General features: G+C 37.0%; 1 long non-coding RNA gene across 1 annotated transcript; it reads right to left on the bottom strand.

Annotated features, from left to right (window-relative positions):
• Positions 1-374: 374 nt before the first annotated feature.
• On the bottom strand, positions 375-895 carry LOC134308139 (uncharacterized). Its single transcript, XR_010010425.1, has 3 exons — positions 859-895; positions 510-547; positions 375-418 (listed from the first exon to the last, which is right to left on the bottom strand). It is a non-coding gene; the product is annotated as an uncharacterized LOC134308139 (long non-coding RNA).
• Between the last annotated feature and the right edge of the window lie 9,114 nt (positions 896-10,009).

Here is a 10,009-nt window from a genome sequence, read left to right as displayed (position 1 = left end):
TGCTTATGAATACTTAAATACCTCAGACTCAGAACGGTGGGATTCATTACTGAGGAACTGGATGATTCTGGACGTGCTGAGCAGTTCACGATCGCCAGAAGGCTGTAAAATTACAGCACAAAGACCATAAATGTTACTTTTTAAAGCATTTTCTTTCCACACATGGAATAATCTAAACAATAAAAATGAGAGATAAGAGGAACTCTGATCCATCACTGGGCCTCGACTGGTTTTTGAATTCATGGCCATTTAGGGTCTCCGATGGAACCACAACAAATTAATTCATTAATAATGTATCAGAAGTAATCATTACATCTCTCACATCCTTAATTTAAAATACAATAAATACTACCAGAATCATGGGTTCCTCAGTGGGCAGCGGGTCAGTGGCCACCAGTTGCCAGTTTGGCGTGTCGAACTTAATAAAGAACACATATACACACAAACAATAAATATAAAGTAATACGATGTAATTGTAGTCTTACAGTTTTATCCTAAATTAGACATACCTGAAGATCACTGGTCTCATCCAATCCTTCTTCAATGTCTATAATAAAGAATTATATTATTATTGTATTCATTTATTTGTAGTAAGTGCACAAACATTGTTAAAGCAAGTGGAGATTTTATATAGATTAATAATGTATGATCTAAATAATGGGTGTTCTGAAATAGGGCGTGTTTAGAAATCTTGCTATTTACACCAAATCACTCACTTATTTGTTAATTGGTTAATTAATTAATACAATTATTTATGAGTGTCCGGTACAGAACTGACTCAAGCCAACCAAAGTGCACAAAGATTATCAGCTAATGGCCAAGAGCTAATAGACCGGGGAGAGGGGATGCTTTGTTTACCATTTGTGGCCGGCTGAGAGAGCTCGGGTGGCGGGTTGGTTCTTTGGCGGTGCCGGTAATACATTCAGCCTGCTGAACCCAAAACTACCACCCCGGCGGCGCAAGCCACCTTCCAGAGACTTCCCTCAGTAAGTCTGGAAAGAAAATTGGTAAGGTCCATGAGCTTTTAGACAGTAAATAACTTGTTAAAAGTGATTTTTGTGGAGCGCAAAAACACACGTTCTTATCGCAGGGATGCGGAAACACTAATGAGGCTGGTTACTAAGGGTTCTGCTTTTAACGTCCTTAGAATGGATCACGTGATTATCAACTAGAAGATCTATAATCATTTCATAAAATGAGAGATAAGTTTTATTTTATTTTATATATTTGAATATATTTAATACGTTCTTAAAATTAGATTCTTAATGATAAAAACGAATAAAAACTAATAATAACATTAATTTGTTTGATTCTAGGAGTTGATAGAGTCAATGTATCGACTCCACGCTATAACAATGAAGAGTCGATTCCTTGCCAAGCGTTCAAAAACGAACCGATTCTTCTGAACTGCTCCGTGTAGAGTTTAAGCAAAACTGGCATTATCACTTTAAAAACATTAAAAAGCTGTTAATAATAGTATTTTAATAATGAACTTTACAACTTTACGATAAAAACAAAGTTTTATTCTTTTTGATTTTCTATTCCACTTCAATTGTTTCTATTTATCCCTTAGATGTCAAAAATATTAGAAAATTACACCTTTTTTTAATTATTCAAATGTGCTAAAACAATTAGAAAAAACAGACTCAGTGCCTCTAAACAGTTCAATCTTTTAATGATTTAAATATGCTAAAACCTAATAAATGAACAGACTCAGTGCCCCTAATGATGCCAGCATTACAGACAGTGAAACTAGTTTAGAGAAGTGAGAGAAGGGCACACAGAGAGTTATTAGAAAATGACTAATTTCTCTGCTACAGGTATATCTTCTAAATATATCAGTATTCATGATCAAAATCACATTTTGTTCATGAGTCTCAAATTTGCTCCCAGTTAGACAAACTATAACTGGGGTATTTCACAAATAATTTTAAATGCTTTACCCAGATGGGTTGACTGACATACTGTAGCTACACTCAGGTAAAAGTCACATTAAAAAAAATTATTTGCAAATTATTTAAAAACCATATATTTTGTTTTCCAACTCACACATTCACACCAGTAGAAGCTTAAAACTAACACTACAAACCAACTAGTCTATAGGCACAAGAGGATTCATCTTTGTAGACGGTGCTGTTTATGATTTTACACTTTAAAACATGATGAGTTTTTTTATTATTACAACAAACACAACGGCAACAATTATATGGAGGTAAATATGTAGCAAAAGTTTTGCACCTGTGAAAACGAAATCTGTAAAATTTGTACCTGTAAAAAAAAATCTGTAACTGTGAAAAAGATTTGTACCTGTAAAAAATAAATTTGTAACTGTAAAAAAAATCTGTAAAATTTTTCTCTGTAAAAATAAAATCTGTAACTGTGAAAAAGATTTGTACCTGTAAAAAATAAATCTGTAACTGTAAAAAAGATTTGTACCTGTAAAAAATAAATTTGTACTTTTATTTTCGATGTGAGAATAAAAACATTGCAGCACAGTTTCAAATCTGCCCGCCACGAGTTTTGCAACAAATATCTCAGTCAGCGTGTTGCAAAACTGATCTGTAACTACTACTGAGGAGATAGACGTAATTACCGACCAATCAAAAGAGCTGGTTTTTAGCGCAGCAGAAGCGTGTCAATCACAAAGTTTCAGTGTAGTGGGATCAGAACATCATAACTCACGTTATAACATCCTTATTAGTGTTGCTGTGGGTATTATGGTGGATGTTTGCTGCGTGTTGTCTGCTAGTTAATGTGTTAATGCGTTTAACCCTGCTAGTTTTATACTGGACATATTGGACACTCGGCCTGACATTCGAGTTTCTTTCATCTCGTTCTCGGCTAATAAACATTCAAAAACGAATAAACCTGCACGAACTGACTCTGCAGTAAGCAAAGCACAAACTACAATCTAATATGTTTTTAAAAGTCTTTCTGTTTATTTTTATTTAACGCTATTTCGTGATTGTGAGCTTTATCTGCCTTGAAAAGCCAAGGGAGCCTCTCAAAAGTGCGTAAAACCAGGTTATAGTTCTGTATTACCTAGTGACATGTACCATTCACCACAACTGTATTAAGTCCTACAGTACTGGTACAGTCAAATACATATCGTGTAAAAGAAATCTAAACGTACATTTTAATGTAATAAGCAATGTAGTGACATGCACCACCTACTACCCCTAAATTACAGAAAAAAAGCTCTACAGTGTGGGTATAGTAATGAAGAATAAAATATAAACGTAGAAATATAACATAGAAACGTAAATTTGTATACAAAAAAGGTTGTAGTAGTTACCATGTCACTTGCACTACTCACTATTTTACATAATAGTCTTACAGCAGTGATAAATCATACAAAGTCCTACAGCATGAGTATAATAATAAAGAATGAAATATAGAAAATTTTAATTGCAATTTACATTGCTTATTACATTAAAATGTACATTTAGATTTCTTTTACACGATATGTATTTGACTGTACCAGTACTGTAGGACTTAATACAGTTGTGGTGAATGGTACATGTCACTAGGTAATACAGAACTATAACCTGGTTTTACGCACTTTTGAGAGGCTCCCTTGGCTTTTCAAGGCAGATAAAGCTCACAATCACGAAATAGCGTTAAATAAAAATAAACAGAAAGACTTTTAAAAACATATTAGATTGTAGTTTGTGCTTTGTTTACTGCAGAGTCAGTTCGTGCAGGTTTATTCGTTTTTGAATGTTTATTAGCCGAGAACGAGATGAAAGAAACTCGAATGTCAGGCCGAGTGTCCAATATGTCCAGTATAAAACTAGCAGGGTTAAACGCATTAACACATTAACTAGCAGACAACACGCAGCAAACATCCACCATAATATCCACAGCAACACTAATAAGGACGTTATAACGTGAGTTATGATGTTCTGATCCAACTACACTGAAACTTTGTGATTGACACGCTTCTGCTGCGCTAAAAACCAGCTCTTTTGATTGGTCGGTAATTACGTCTATCTCCTCAGTAGTCCCGCCCCCTGCACCCCTAAGCCCCGCCCCTGCAGCTACAGGTACAGATCAGTTTTGCAACACGCTGACTGAGATATTTGTTGCAAAACTCGTGGCGGGCAGATTTGAAACTGTGCTGCAATGTTTTTATTCTCACATCGAAAATAAAAGTACAAATTTATTTTTTACAGGTACAAATCTTTTTCACAGTTACAGATTTTATTTTTACAGATAAAAAATTTTACAGATTTTTTTTACAGTTACAAATTTATTTTTTACAGGTACAAATCTTTTTCACAGTTACAGATTTTTTTTTACAGGTACACATTTTACAGATTTCGTTTTCACAGGTGCAAAACTTTTGCTACATATTTACCTCCATACAATTAAGACATTTGGAAAATTTGAAAAAAGAAAAAGTAATATGATGTGGTAATATGAGATGTGACCATGTTCAAAAATCCTTGTGATGTTGTCCTCCAAAGGTGCCAAAAGAGGGCGACATCACAAGCAGGTCAGAAGATCTCATATTACCATATCATACAGATTTTACTGATTCTACTGAATTTTATTCTAGATCAAGCCAACATGAGCATTTATAGCAGCAGGATGAACAAGATAGAAAAACAACCTGGACATGATGCAGTAGTTTTATTTTATGCTCTGGTTAGGTGTAAAATATTGATACATTATCGTTTTTAAAAACTGATGCATGACATTAAATAATGTAAAAACATGGTGTTGTACACTCCAAAAAATAAACTCCTGTTGTTTTTGCCCTCATGTTTCTTTAACTGAATTTACTTAACAAATTTGTGTTAATGAGTAAAATTTAAGTCAGTTGATTGTTTTGACTTAATACAGTTGAATTAACAGATTTACTTACTAAATGCATTTTTGGTCAATGCAACACTGTTAAGTAAACTCAACATGCTCTTTCATCCGGGGAATTTGTGTCTTTCAGCCAACTTTTTCTTCTCATCTGTGTAACAGGTGTTTTTTTTGTAATATATATTTTTCACTCAAAATCTTTATGTTCTACCCTTTGTAATTTATTTAGTTTTAATTGTTGTGGCAGAAATGTGTTTAGGTAATGTATTTTATGTGTTTTATTTGTTGTTGATGTATTTGGGTTAGTTTGCCTCTTGGGGGCGGGGCCGTTACGTAGCTGGTTGTGACAGGTCGACTCTCTTCAGTAGGGCTGGAGAGCGACTGAGGAGAGGTTGGTTGAGTCTAAGCTCCGTTATAAAAAAGAGATTAAACCCATATATACTATGTAAACTGTTCTAAAAGTTATTAAATATGAAGCGAAATGTTTTTTGTTATTTCTTTAATGTATGTGTGTTAAAGATATGTGTTGTATAATTTAGTTAAATTAGAGAGTAAAAGTGAGAGGTATTAGCTATAGCTGCCTCGTGCAGTGCTAACACCCCCCCCCCCCCTTCCCGCTTTTTCTATGTGTGTTTTGGGTGCAGGCTGGTGTAGGTGGGCACGAGGCGAGGTTTCTCACTGAGTTTCTTTTTCTTGTACACATCCAGGTACGTTATGTTATTGTAATCGCTTCTGTTTTATGTTTCATAAAGTGTTCTGTATAAAATTATAAAATGCTGGTATTAGAAATAGATTATTATATGGATTATTTAAATATTAATATATAATTAATAATATATAAGTATTATTGCATATGTTTATTTATATTTTTGTATTTGTAATTATAATATATATATATACTGTATATATATATATGTACAGGTCCTTCTCAAAAAATTAGCATATTGTGATAAAGTTCATTATTTTCCATAATGTAATGATAAAAATTAAACTTTCATATATTTTAGATTCATTGCACACCAACTGAAATATTTCAGGTCTTTTATTGTTTTAATACTGATGATTTTGGCATACAGCTCATGAAAACCCAAAATTCCTATCTCAAAAAATTAGCATATTTCATCCGACCAATAAAAGAAAAGTGTTTTTAATACAAAAAAAGTCAACCTTCAAATAATTATGTTCAGTTATGCACTCAATACTTGGTCGGGAATCCTTTTGCAGAAATGACTGCTTCAATGCGGCGTGGCATGGAGGCAATCAGCCTGTGGCACTGCTGAGGTGTTATGGAGGCCCAGGATGCTTCGATAGCGGCCTTAAGCTCATCCAGAGTGTTGGGTCTTGTGTCTCTCAACTTTCTCTTCACAATATCCCACAGATTCTCTATGGGGTTCAGGTCAGGAGAGTTGGCAGGCCAATTGAGCACAGTAATACCATGGTCAGTAAACCATTCACCAGTGGTTTTGGCACTGTGAGCAGGTGCCAGGTCGTGCTGAAAAATGAAATCTTCATCTCCATAAATCTTTTCAGCAGATGGAAGCATGAAGTGCTCCAAAATCTCCTGATAGCTAGCTGCATTGACCCTGCCCTTGATAAAACACAGTGGACCAACACCAGCAGCTGACATGGCACCCCAGACCATCACTGACTGTGGGTACTTGACACTGGACTTCAGGCATTTTGGCATTTCCTTCTCCCCAGTGTTCCTCCAGACTCTGGCACCTTGATTTCCGAATGACATGCAAAATTTGCTTTCATCCGAAAACAGTACTTTGGACCACTGAACAACAGTCCAGTGCTGCTTCTCTGTAGCCCAGGTCAGGCGCTTCTGCCGCTGTTTCTGGTTCAAAAGTGGCTTGACCTGGGGAATGCGGCACCTGTAGCCCATTTCCTGCACACGCCTGTGCACGGTGGCTCTGGATGTTTCTACTCCAGACTCAGTCCACTGCTTCCGCAGGTCCCCCAAGGTCTGGAATCGGCCCTTCTCCACAATCTTCCTCAGGGTCCGGTCACCTCTTCTCGTTGTGCAGCGTTTTCTGCCACACTTTTTCCTTCCCACAGACTTCCCACTGAGGTGCCTTGATACAGCACTCTGGGAACAGCCTATTCGTTCAGAAATTTCTTTCTGTGTCTTACCCTCTTGCTTGAGGGTGTCAATGATGGCCTTCTGGACAGCAGTCAGGTCGGCAGTCTTACCCATGATTGCAGTTTTGAGTAATGAACCAGGCTGGGAGTTTTTAAAAGCCTCAGGAATCTTTTGCAGGTGTTTAGAGTTAATTCGTTGATTCAGATGATTAGGTTAATAGCTCGTTTAGAGAACCTTTTCATGATATGCTAATTTTTTGAGATAGGAATTTTGGGTTTTCATGAGCTGTATGCCAAAATCATCAGTATTAAAACAATAAAAGACCTGAAATATTTCAGTTGGTGTGCAATGAATCTAAAATATATGAAAGTTTAATTTTTATCATTACATTATGGAAAATAATGAACTTTATCACAATATGCTAATTTTTTGAGAAGGACCTGTGTATATATATATATATATATATATATATATATATATATATATATATATATATATATATATATATATACAGTGGGAAAAATAAGTATTTGATCCCCTGCTGATTTTTTTCCCCCTTACAAAGACTTGAACAGTGAAGTTATAAAAAGTTATAAATTAATTTGTATTTAATTGAGGGAAATAAGTATTTGATCCCCTACCAACCAGCAAGAATTCTGACCCCCACAGACCGGTTATGTGCCCATGAGGCACACAAATTAGTCCTGTCCCTGTATAAAAGACTCCTGTCACAGAATCAGTTTCTTCCATTCAAATCTCTCCACCACCATGGGCAAGACCAAAGAGCTATCAAAGGACGTCAGGGACAAGATTGTAGACCTGCACAAGGCTGGAATGGGCTACAAGACCATCAGCAAGAAGCTTGGTAGCCCATTCCAGCCTTGTGCAGGTCTACAATCTTGTCCCTGACGTCCTTTGATAGCTCTTTGGTCTTGCCCATGGTGGGTAAAATTATAGACTGTTCAAGTCTTTGTAAGGGGGTAAACTTACAAAATCAGCAGGGGATCAAATACTTATTTTCCCCACTGTATATATACAGTGTATCACAAAAGTGAGTACACCCCTCACATTTCTGCAAATATTTCATTATATCTTTTCATGGGACAACACTAGACATGAAACTTGGATATAACTTAGAGTATAGAGTTGGTGGACGCTGGCGCATTTGGCTGCCGCTACCGTTACCGTATTTTACCGTATTTTATTGTATTTTTATCGTTTTTCGTTTTCATCTTTTTACACACCTTGTGGATCTATTTCTTTTAAGTTACTTTTGATACTTTTATTTGTGCTTTTGATACTTTTTGTTCTTTCTACTGTACATCGCGTCTGCGGCCGGTGGTGAACGGTGGGTGAGTTTTCCTGGGATCGGCACGATGTTGAACTATTCCGTTGACCAGCTGAGGAAGTTCAACAACTGCACTACTCCATCGTGTATTTCAGTCATCAAACAGCTTGGACTCCTTCGCCGGCCTCGTTATATTCACAGGGGCTCCCGGAGAAAGCTTGTTTATCTTCGAAACGGTAACGCTATTCCATCCTTCTGGTCAGCCGTGCGCACTGTCGCTCCGCAAACACGTCATCAGAGCGCTGCTGCCTTGCACACCAGTAGCGGTGTAGTCTCCATGACAACGCTGTCCACGGAGTGGGATGGGAAACGCGGAGTGGACTTAGCAAATCTCCGTTCTCTTCCTCGTTCCTCACAGCCAACTACACAACAATACCACTTGAAAATGGCATTGCTTAATGTTCGTTCACTCAACACAAAAAGTACTGTACTCAGTGAATTTATATCTGACAGTGAACTAGACTTTTTCTGTCTCACTGAAACTTGGCATAAACCCTTGGATTATTTTACGTTAAATCAGACCACGCCAATGGGATACTCGTATATTGATGAACCTCGTATGGAAGGGCGAGGTGGTGGTGTTGCTGCAGTCTATAGGGATGATATTAAAATAACCACTTTGTCTTTTCCTGCTGCTCTTTCTTTTGAACACCTGGCTTTCAAGTTGTCAGGGCCTACTCCTCTGGTCACTGCTGTAGTTTATCGTCCGCCAAAGCCAAACGCTTCCTTTCTCTCTGATTTTTCAGATTTTTTAACCCAGCTTAGTGCCCTCTCATCCTCTGTACTGCTTATGGGTGATTTTAACATCCATATTGATGACAACAACTGTAAATTTGCCAGGGAATTTTTGGAATTGTTACAGTGTTTTAATTTCACACAACATATACATTTTCCAACTCATAAAAAAGGTCATACTCTTGACCTTGTCTGCTCTACTGGTGTCCTAGTTCATCAGCCGTCCAGCCATGACCTTACTGTCTCTGATCATTTGACAATCATCATGGACATTGAGGTCACTAGGCCCATCACTAGAGCTAAACGTAAAATATCCTTCAGGAATCTTCAATATATCTCTCCCTCTGCTTTCTCAGATTCTCTTGTTAAAAAGATGTCTGTCTGTCCTGTACTGTCTAGTAATTCATCTGACCTTGTCGATTACTATAATGACATACTCGCCTCATGTCTTGATGAGCTGGCTCCTTTGAGAACCAAATTTGTTTCATTTAGTCATTCCGCACCATGGTACACAATTGAGCTTCACCAAATGAAATCCCGTAAACGCCAGCTTGAAAGACTTTATAAGAAAACCGGTCTAACAGTACATTATCAGATTTATTCTGATTATCTTCAACATTACAAAGACGCTCTTACGGCAGCCCGATCCACTTACTATTCCGAACTCATACATGCTGGATCAACAAATCCTAAGACTCTCTTTTCCACAATAAATAAACTTCTCAAACCAGTTGACAATACTACCAATTCCTTTACAGTTGACAAGTGTAACTCTTACCTCTCATTTTTTCAAACAAAAGTTGAGAATATCCACAATTTTCTGACAGTTTCCCCTGTCATCTCTGTTTCTCCGCCTATCTCATCTCAATTTATTACCCAGCCTCTGTCTCAGTTCTCACCTGTGTCTCTTTTGGACCTATCTGAGATCTTAACAGGGATGCGAAGCTCCACTTGTGTTTTGGATCCTGCTCCATCAAAACTTGTTAAGGGTTGTTTTCCAGTTATCTCATCACTTATCACAGAGA

This window comes from Trichomycterus rosablanca, unplaced genomic scaffold (genome assembly GCF_030014385.1).
Source record: "Trichomycterus rosablanca isolate fTriRos1 unplaced genomic scaffold, fTriRos1.hap1 scaffold_85, whole genome shotgun sequence".
NCBI classification, from domain to species: Eukaryota; Metazoa; Chordata; class Actinopteri; order Siluriformes; family Trichomycteridae; genus Trichomycterus; species Trichomycterus rosablanca.
The sequence above is the reverse complement of the archived record's forward strand: the minus strand, read 5'-3'. Positions and strand labels throughout refer to the sequence as shown.